Genomic DNA, 10452 nt, shown 5'->3' with positions numbered 1-10452 from the left:
TTATGCAGTTCAGCCTTTATACTCACGCTAGTGCCGACCTGCATTACCCGCTGAGCCCAAGCAAGCGATAAGGACATTCAAATATGTCACAACAGTGGCGTGCATGCATTCGCTAAGAAAACATATATCTCAAATTCCTGCAGTTTGACGTCGGGATCCGTTACTTGTTCTGCTGTCACCTTGGCGAAACGGTCACTAAAGAGAAACTATAGTCAGTTTGTTTTATCAGAAATTATAAAAACCTTATCTAGCCACTGTTATGCACAAAAGCACTCTGGAATTTCATATAAATAGTTTAGAATAACACAATCGGTAACTTAATTTTCCAAGCATAATAATAAAAAAAAATCTTAGAAAACATTGTTTTTTTAAGGTGTTTCAAATAAAAAAAACTGAAAAAGGAGCCTTATTTCAGCTGCACTATCACGTAAATACTTTGGGAAAAAAATATCTATTGAGAAGTAGGTTTTGCAATCTCTAATTTGCTTCTTTCAACTTTCCAGTTACTTTATGCGTACTTGCAGATTGTATTTTGACAAATCTAGACAAAATTGTATAAAAAGTAACAGTCTATATAAAATTTATAGCTTAATTAAATTCACATTTGTTTGATAATGTTCAATCTTAAATATGAGTTTTAAATTTCACATCTATTATTACAAATGATTGAATTACATGCTGCTTGATGCATGCTGTGCCGCCCCCCCCCCTTTTAAATATATATATCCTGTATATTTGCTGGTTAGTTGTTGTAAACCTCTTAATGTCGTGTTATTTGTTTGTTGTTGTAGGTGTGTGAATGCATAAGTTGTACCCCACTCCTACTTGGGCCTTCAATGGCCAGTAGTATCCCCTAAATAAAATTTAAAAAAAACAAGTGAGCAGTAAAAATCTGGAAGACAAAAGTAAACACAGAGCCGTGCAAAAAGGCATTCAGTATATGAAACAGATACAGATATGGGCCTCTGGCGGTCCATCGGTTCAGCCTCCACACCGCCTAAAGACGGCAGTGTTGCAATATTACGAACCAGCGCACAGGTAGACAGTTACCAAAAATCCAAACAGAAAAAACTCACATCAGCGCTGTGCGAGTGTATATTTTTGTGTATTTGGATTTTGAGTAACTGGTCTACCTGTGCGCTGGTTCGTAATTATGCCGTACCAACTCGCCCAATCTACCGTATTAATAGAGTTGCAAAATACTTAGATCAACTATAATGCTAATGACTGCAGTGTATAAAAGCAAGCTACTCGTCGGAACAAGCTTGACGGTACGAGAATAAAGAGAATGTTTTCACAGTTAAACTCAGAGTCTGTTGCACCGTCTCTTCTGTCCTCAAGATCGAAAGTGCTACAGATTGGTGACCTAGACATGATGATTGACTCCGAGCACCTGCTATCCAGGGGAATGTTCTTCGTGGCCAAGGGCACGGCAATGGCTCTGCCTTTTCGGACGAAAATGCAGTAGGCACATATTCAGCTTTCTCAGCCTCCACATCTGCAGCGCCTCCGCAACCACCTCTGCTCTGTCGCATCTAGCACCGGCATCTCCCAGCAATAGGCTGCGACCACCTTGCTTGCCCCACCGGCTTGGCAAATGAATATTCATCGACATCTTCACACTGTTCACAAGACATGTTGCTAGCCGACCAGGGTCTCCTCATCGTTGCCATGTCAGGCATTCGCTCTCAGTTCGGTTCCTCATCTTAGGGGATGTTGCATCCCCCTTTCAGTCCGAGGCTGTACACTCCAAACTGATCGAGCCGGACTGAAAGCACGACAGGGTCGATTTCCCCCGTCTGCTGCCTCATTTCCTGACCTCGGCGTCAACTACCATGCACGGCTTCCAAACGCTCTCTTTCCTGCTATCTAGTATGTCATCCTGCTTGCGGTACATGTCAACAGCAACGACACCTCTCTGGAGCCGCAATCACTTCAACAAAATCGTGCCATTCCTCACAGTGCAGAGCTGAGGGCGATAGCTCTGCGGCAGTCTATCGGTTCAGCCTTGGCATCGCCAAAGATGACAGTGCTACTCATACTCGTCACCACGAGCTCAACGACATGAGAATAAACAGAATGTTTTTATTGCTCGGAGTCGGTCGCAGCATCTTTTCCGTCCACAACATTGTATACTCTATAGGTAGTAAGCAAGAGACACACTTCAGATGAAAAGAACAAATGCTCAGATCACACATGCCGCTTGTGTCCAAAATTATCCATCATGTTGAATATTGTTTTGGTTTTTTTAATTCTAACAGAAGACAAACATGATTATCGCGCAATCAAAATGAATACTTACAAAACACCTAAGTCGCAGTGTAAGTGCTCATCGCTGAGCTGCGGCTGTGGCATATATGTATTTATTTAAAAGTGCACCGATGATAAAACCTTCAGGTTTGGCCACAATACCGAGATTACAATAACGGTTGTTGTCCGTTATAAAATACAAAAGAAATAAAAAATACCGGAAACAATGCAAGGTACAAATCTGCACAACAGGCTTCCGAATTCAACTACTTCGTCGTACTGGAGTTTGTTACAGTAACAACAGCTTTGGATGGGCTGTGAGGACAGCATTCACACTGAACTGGGTGCCTTGGTGACTATCACCAGTGTTGAGGAGTTGCCACTCCAGAGTTGGAACGATTCCGCACTTCCACAACCCTGGAATCGAATGCAAATAAAATGGTGGCAGCACTGGAATGGAATGGGAATGAAATTAGTAGTTACATTTTGCCCAGAATAGAGTAGGAATGGAATAGGCTTTGTTCTAATGCGAGCTGCTTAGATGCCGTCAAAGGGGCTTTCGAAGCGGCATTATTGCACTTAGGTAACTGACGGTTTGGTTATCTGACTGCTTATGTTCCTTCGAGGATGAAAGTGGCAACCCCAGTGAAGCAACCCAAACTGTAGAGTTGTAGGCTGACAAGGGCAATTTACTCGATCTTAATCCAGGGTAAGGGTTTTGTACCTCAGCGTTCCAAAAACTACCCGTGCCCAGACTTTTAAATCTGTGTTGTCACGTGACACGACCCACCGGAGTAACTCGGATCTATTTGGGTAAGAACTGGAACACAGCCAAAGTGTCGTTCCTGGTGCTGCGAGATGCAACCATAAGGCTGTTGGGACCATGTGTGATTACAGCACCAGTTGCAGGCCACCAGGCAGGGACAATGTCACACCGCCCGCACTTCGTTAATACACGTGACTCCTCACTTATTATGTATCTCGTAAAAGTGGAGGACATATACGGTTCTTTTGTGGAAAAGATGGGTGACTTAGTTTTCCTCTCTGTTACGAGGCTTTTACACCTGGTGGTGCAATCAATATCTGCAGTGCCCCCATACCAATTGCCACTAGTGCTATGTGCGACCAAAGCTCAACTTAGTAAAATCAATGATTGCGGGTAGGGTTTTGAATTTTGCAGTTGTCTACGCATTTCACAACGCCAGCTTTACGCCGACGTTATTTTCCGGTAACTTAGTACTAGCTGTCAAGTGCCATTTTCACAATTGGGAGGGATTGAGAGGAATGGAATGCAGCAGTTCAGCCATTCCAGGAGTGGGAATGGGCCCAGTTTTTCCTTTCCAGGAGTTCAAAGGAATGGAATTAGTATTAGAAAATTCCAATTCTCTGCAATGGAGTTGGGTGGAATGGGGAATCTTTTGTTTGTTTGCACGCCTAGAATGTTTGAGATGACTCGAGAATCTTCTTTGTTCGAGCTCGGAACCTTCTAGACACCTACGGGCTTACAAAAAGAGCTTCGCATGGCTGCTCGAGTCAGTCGTCCTTTTGTCGCTCTCAAAGTATGTGCGGTCTTTGTTGCTTTATGTTTCTCGGCACAAGTTCGCTGCATTTAACATTGATCTGAAGTTTTATTAATCAAGTTTGTTTTTGTTCATGACATATTGGTGGATGTGCAGGGTAACGCAGTCTATGCCCATAAAGCGTACCATCTGTGAACACGATAACTCTGAAGACGACGATCGTGAAGGCGACGTCCTTGAAATCATCCGAGGACGACTCCAACTCTGACACCAACGACGACCTCAACTATGGCCTCGGAAGCGACCCGGACAATGAACTTGACAAAGCCCCTGGCTACCACACTTAGACGAAAACATCATGACGACTTCTACGCTGATGATGAAACGGACGACAACTCCAAAGACCAAACCCGGCTACAATGTCAACAACCAACCTGACAACGGCCTCGATGACAAACAGTCTTCAACCGTGGTGACGAGACTGATGACGACACTGATGATGACCCAGGCGAAGACTCAAACAATTTCATAAAAGCCGATCCCGACTACGGCTTTGACAGTTATCCAAGGACGATCCGGACGATGACTTTAAAGGGCAACTCCGGCCAAAACTCGAAATTAAAGAAATTACTGGTATCGCTGTAGTGACACAAAATACGACCCCAGCCAAAATATTACGTCCGTGGGATGCCGCATTCTCAACTAATGCCGATAATAAAAATGTGACCCGCCACGAGCCGCTGCACCTTAGCGATCACTAAAGCAACATTGGGCCGTGACGTCAGTATCGTTCTTTTTTTCCTCCAACCGTTACGCGGAGTGCGCTTCTTTGAGCCGCTACCACCGCTACTTGGACTTGTGATTGTCATGTTTAGCCATTGCTTTTATCTGTAGCCCGTGTAGCTTCGGTATAGCCTTTTGTTTATCTGCTTGTGAGGACTCAGACTGGTTTTAGCGAGCAACTCGTAGCGCCCAAGACTGCCCAGCTGTTCCTCGAAGGATGCCGAGTAGAACTTGTAGTGCTGTGGGCTGCTCAAACAACCCGCTGCACAACCCGGAAGTGCTTTTTCACAAGTTTCCAACGTACCAGAAATTGAAGAAGGTGTGGGTAAACGCTGTTCGACGAGTGGACTTTGGCTTTTACGCGCCCAAGGAAAAAAGAATGCAAAAACAGACATGTACAGCCCTAACGCAGCAGCCCGTGCTGGAAAGCCTCAAAGCTTCGTGTCTGTTACTGACCCGCAGCGCGAAAGCGAGAGGGCCCCCAGTACTGTACTTCACTGGCAGCGCGTCGTAGAGCAACGCCGCTCCATCCACGGAGCCCCGATGACAATTTAGGCCTAGCGACAGAGTACGGAAGACTGCACACACGGCGACAGCCGCTGAGTACGGTACTGAACGAGTTCACTCGTTTTCCAGTCGCTACCTTTTGGGTATACTAGCGACAAGTATGGCATGGCACACGCACGGCGGCAGCGGCCGCCGAGTACGGCACTGTACGAGTTTACGGGTTTTCCAGTCACTACCTTTGGGTATACGCACTAACTCTTCCTACATGTGCTGGATATCTACCACATATACAGAATTAAAATAAAATCAGCTTACCTCCTACCTTTAGACGGCTAGCGCAACAGAAGTAGCTGCTGATCAACCTGCGTACTCGTTGAACGAGAACGATCCTGACGTCACGTTCACATAGCGGCTGATTTCTAGTGCTGCCAGGGCCTCGAGCGGCTAGTTTCGGTTTTGTTGGCCGTGCCCCAGACAAAACTTTGAGGCGTCCATATCTTTAAAACTACGCACAATAACGAGGAAAAAATTACACCTTGTAATTCAGGGACGCTTACTGCACTAAAAACAGTCATAATCCCAAAATTTAAAGTATGGTCCGGAGTTGCCCTTTAACGACAACCACGACTACAAACTTGACAGCGACCTTGATGATGAACCCGATGACAATACCTACGGCAAGTGTGGTATCTGTCACGAAGACGAACAGGACGACGACGCCTGGTATGTCACTCAACGAACGGAGGAAGTTTGCCAGCTTGGTCGCATTTTGATGCAAGCCACAACTTCCTGACGATGACTGCTACAATCTTTGTCACCACGACGCCCAGTTTCAGCCTGGCTACCCACTGTGAATCTAAACACCAATTCATCGTCGCAGCAAGGAACTGTTAAAGTGGTGCTTCGACCTCAAGGTTATTCGCTACACGAGACCCAAGTTGTAAGTCGTTGGCCAATGGCACATCAACATTGTCACGCTGCCCTCTGCGACCCGTAGGCGATTCACGTCTTCCGACTCAACTGAACTAGGTATGCTCGGTAGGACTGCGAAAATCTGCTATTTACGAGACTCTGTATTTTGACCTAGTCTTGTTTAAGCTGTTAATTTAATTTTGTGTTGCATAAAGACAATGAGTCTTTCACAAGAGGGGAGTAATGCCACGAGCAAATAGCCGAGTCAGCAGCGTGATCGACTCACATGCCGCTGACCCCGCCAGCGCACGTCCTTCTTTCTTTTGTTTGCGTGACTGGAATGATGAGACGGCTCTAAATTTTTTTTGTTCGAGCTCAGAAACTTCTAGATACCCACGCGCTTACAAAAGTACCTTCGCTTGGCTGCTTGAGGCAGTTGTCCTTTCGACACCATCAAAAGTCTTTGTTAATTTATGTTTCTCAGCACAAGTTCGGCGCATTACACACTGATTTTAAGTTTAATAAAGAAGTATGTTTTTATTCGTGACAATATTTAGATGAATTTTGATAATTCAATCTTCTGATATTTCAAACTAAAGTGTGTGGCTTCCAGCTCCCGTTTGCTCAAGCGCTAACCGCGGCTAAAGTTAACCGCAGTACCTAGGAGAGGGATTTTGAAATCACGCGACTGGCTCAGCAGGAACGCAGGGAAACATGGTGGTGCCCCGGTGAGTGAGCGCCGCTCGCTTTGAAACTAATATGTCGTTGTAGCTGCAATATTGGGCGCGTTAGTCAGCAATGAATGGTGCCAGAGGCTTTCGCTTTGCCTTACCTCATTTAAATCGCAAAGCATGAGCATATGACCTCGCCGCACTTTTTTAGATAGTCTTTGGATTCTGGCCATTCCTAAGCCTAAATGAACGTGATAAATGTTAGCATGGCAATGTCTTTGGAAAGTGGATTGCCTTGACTCAATCGGCCGGGTATTAATAGCACACAAAAGCAGACAGCGTCCCAATAGACCATATTAGACCTTTCTCTAAATTTCCCAAGCACCGAGGTGCATGCTACAAGTGTAGTTACACGCGTTGCACGTGCTGGCGTCTGAAGTAGTAACTGTTCTAAAGCAAAAAGTCTAAAACAAATTTTGTCTTGCACATGCGTTGGTCAAATATTTATTATGATTATTTACTTCGAATCTTTTATAAGAGGAAGGCCAGTGCGCGCGGACCGCAGAATTATACTTCCAGCGTTCTTCTCGATGCTTGGGTAATTTAGAAAAAGGTCTATAGGGATGCTGTTTGCTTTTGTGTGCAATCAATACCCGACCGATAGAGTCAAGACAATCCGCTTTCCAAAGATGTTGCTAAGCCGACAATTACCACATTCATTTAGGCTTAAGAATGGCCAGAGTCGAAAGACTATCTAAAAAATGCGGCAAGAGCCTTGCTCATGCTTTGTGATGAGTGAGGTAAGGCAAAGCGAAAGCCTCCTGCACCATTCGTTGCTGACTAACGCGCCCGGTATTGCAGCTACAACGACACATTAGTTCCAAAGCGTGCGGCGCTCACTCACCGGGGCACCGCCACGCTTCCCCGCATCCCTAACGAGCCAGTCACGTGATTTGAAAATCCCTGTCCTAGGTACTGCGGCTAACTTCAGCCGCGGTTAGCGCTTCGAGCAAACGGGCCCTGGAGTTTGAAATAATGAGAGTCGACTGTAAAACACCATTTTTGCTACCCCAAGTAGCAATTTATTTTAGTGTAATTTCTGGAATCTTTTATTCAGACCGAACACTTCTTTTTCAATAAGCTTGTCGGCATAAAATTTAGACTATTTTTTATAGCCTAAACGTAGCAAGCGTTCAAAACAAATACAACCTAGTGCATCAGATACACAGAAAACACAATATTAGCAAATGCTACTTTTATTGAACACATCTGGAGTTTCTGTTGGATACATACAGCGCTGTGAAGAAGTACACCATTCTTATATGAAAATGAGCTTCCCACCAGTGAAATTTCTCAAGTTGGACAGCTTTGTTGTAAGTCAGGCACGTTAAAGAGAACCCTGCCAAAGTGTTCATAGACGCTCTTACAAAGTTGTTTCATCCGTACAATAGCGACTTCAAGGTATATGTGTAGAAACTTCCCAAAGTGCAAACATTATGTGAAGAAACTGCATTTCAAAGTTGACGTCCTCGCAACCCCCTCTATCGGTAGCTGCTCTACCGGCAACAATGAAAAGAACTATACAAAGACCGCTGAGGCCACATAACGTAAGACATGGTGTCCAAGATTCGCCATGGACAGCATTGTTGGTAGTTGGACTTGTTTGTGCTCACTCTTTTACCCAGTCTGACGATTGACAGCTATTTAGAGTGCATGATAGGAACTATTTGTGCTGTAGACATAAAAACATGTACATGTTGCCCCCCCCCCCTTTGAATCTGGCAGGCGAGACCACTCGAAAATGTTTGAGAGTAGCTGTGTAGAACTGACATGTTCTAACATTCTGATGACACAATTATTCATATTAAAAGGTATGCTTAACCGAAATTCGAAGCTTGCAAAACAACACTGGGGCGGTAGGCGGGACGCTGCAAAACCCCCAAAACATCACACATAGAGTATTATTTCTAACGGATGGCCGTATTTTTGGAAACATGTGGGATTCAACAAGGCCGACGAGACATGTGATTTCGCGATTCTCATTCCCTCTCCTCTAGGCTTCATCCCCTTAAGCAGGTGAACCGAAGCGGGAATGAGAGAAGCGAGGCCGCTTCCCCTCATTCTAAAGTGTACCAGGAGAAGTATGATGTCACATTTCTTGTTTGATTGTGCCCTTTCCTTTCCAAGAATACGGCCATCCGTTTGAGATATTAATGTATGAGTGATGTTTCGGAGTTTGTAGAGCTCCCATTCAAAGCTTCCGCGGCCTTATTTTATGAAATCCAAATTTTGGTCCAGCACCCTTTTAAACAAGCTTTTTCAAATATTAGCATAATGAACATACAATTGGACAACTTGCTAACTCACAACAGCATCCTCCCGATGATGCCGTACAAAGGTTCTGTCACATGCACCAACCGAGGGGATTGCTGCAAGTCCATCCACCCTCAACTTTTAGTCACCTTTGAGACTGAAGAACTGCTGTATGAGGCCCGTCCAGCCACTGCGCACACAAAGAGAAACACGGGAAATAACACTCGGTGACGAGCAAAGTCTCTGGGCGGAAAGCCCTCCATGACAAATGAGCACTGTTGGGTTACGGCAACGGCATAATACACAGGTTCTGCTTCTTGGATGCCTTCACTGCTGCGGTGGGTGGTCGTAGCTAGTCGTAGCAGATAGTTTCATGTTTGTTGCTCATACCAAAACACCAAAGCCGTGTAGTATTCTTGTTGCCGAAGTTCATAAGCCTACGTTCCCGGTCTACACACACTACACAAAGCCAGCCACGAGCAAAGCTAGCTAACCCCGTTTCTGCTTCGGCGACAAGCCGCCAGGGCGGTGACACCGCCGCTGAAACTTCTGCCTCGGCTCTTCAAACCAGGGCCCCTCAGTGCACAAGCATGACACTTGCTAGGCTGCTCTGCCTGTACCAAGTGACACGCGCCCGCATGTTCCCTCTCATAATTCTTCCGACTGTACGTGCCCCGTATTGTACACGGCCATACTGTGCACATGGCGAAAGTTCCCTTTTGAAAGTGCTCCACGGTCGGCTTACAATGCTGCGAACACATAGCACATGACCACTATAGGTGACGACAATTGGGACACTTGCCATCCGTCGTTGTGGCGCAAAGTCGCTTTCTCAGTCGTCCTCACAAGGGGCAAGGAAAGGCAGGCACTGCATAAAAAATCAATACATATTATAACACTGGCTGTGGCAAACTAGTTTCAAAGATGATACAGTCATGTCTTCTTAATATGGACACCTCCGTACTATAAAAAGATTTTTTTTCTATAATGTAAGGTGTTTATATGAGAAAATTAAATTTAAAACAAAAATTGGATAACAAGCATAACCAAACAAACAGTTTATTCAGCTAAAAGATAATGAGATGTGAGTTTGCTCTATCGCTTTAGAGCTGTTTAACATGTAGCACTACTGTCGTTTACAAGAAAAGATACCCAGGCTGTAAAGTGATGATCGGCTGAATAGCAAAAGATGTTGCACTGTATGCACAAGCCGGATGTAATTGACACTTAGCTGCCGGCAGTTAGGATCCTATAATCTTATGATCGCAGACAGGAATTACATCTGGTGCCTACGGCTGGAATAATGTCTCGCTTCGTAATAGAAAAAGCACAAAAAAAACACAGGATGGAGAAACCGGGTGTCACAAATTCAGGCTTCTCTTCATTTTTTGAAATACTTTTATGATCTTTTTTTTGGACCACTTTAAGTGTTGGTACGGTCAAAAAGGGGGAGTGTGGTGCCACTTTTAATCTCAGTTCGTCCCGTCGTAGTTCCT

Source organism: Ixodes scapularis, unplaced genomic scaffold (genome assembly GCF_016920785.2).
Source record: "Ixodes scapularis isolate PalLabHiFi unplaced genomic scaffold, ASM1692078v2 PGA_scaffold3__209_contigs__length_174095766, whole genome shotgun sequence".
Taxonomy (NCBI): domain Eukaryota; kingdom Metazoa; phylum Arthropoda; class Arachnida; order Ixodida; family Ixodidae; genus Ixodes; species Ixodes scapularis.
The sequence above is the reverse complement of the archived record's forward strand: the minus strand, read 5'-3'. Positions refer to the sequence as shown.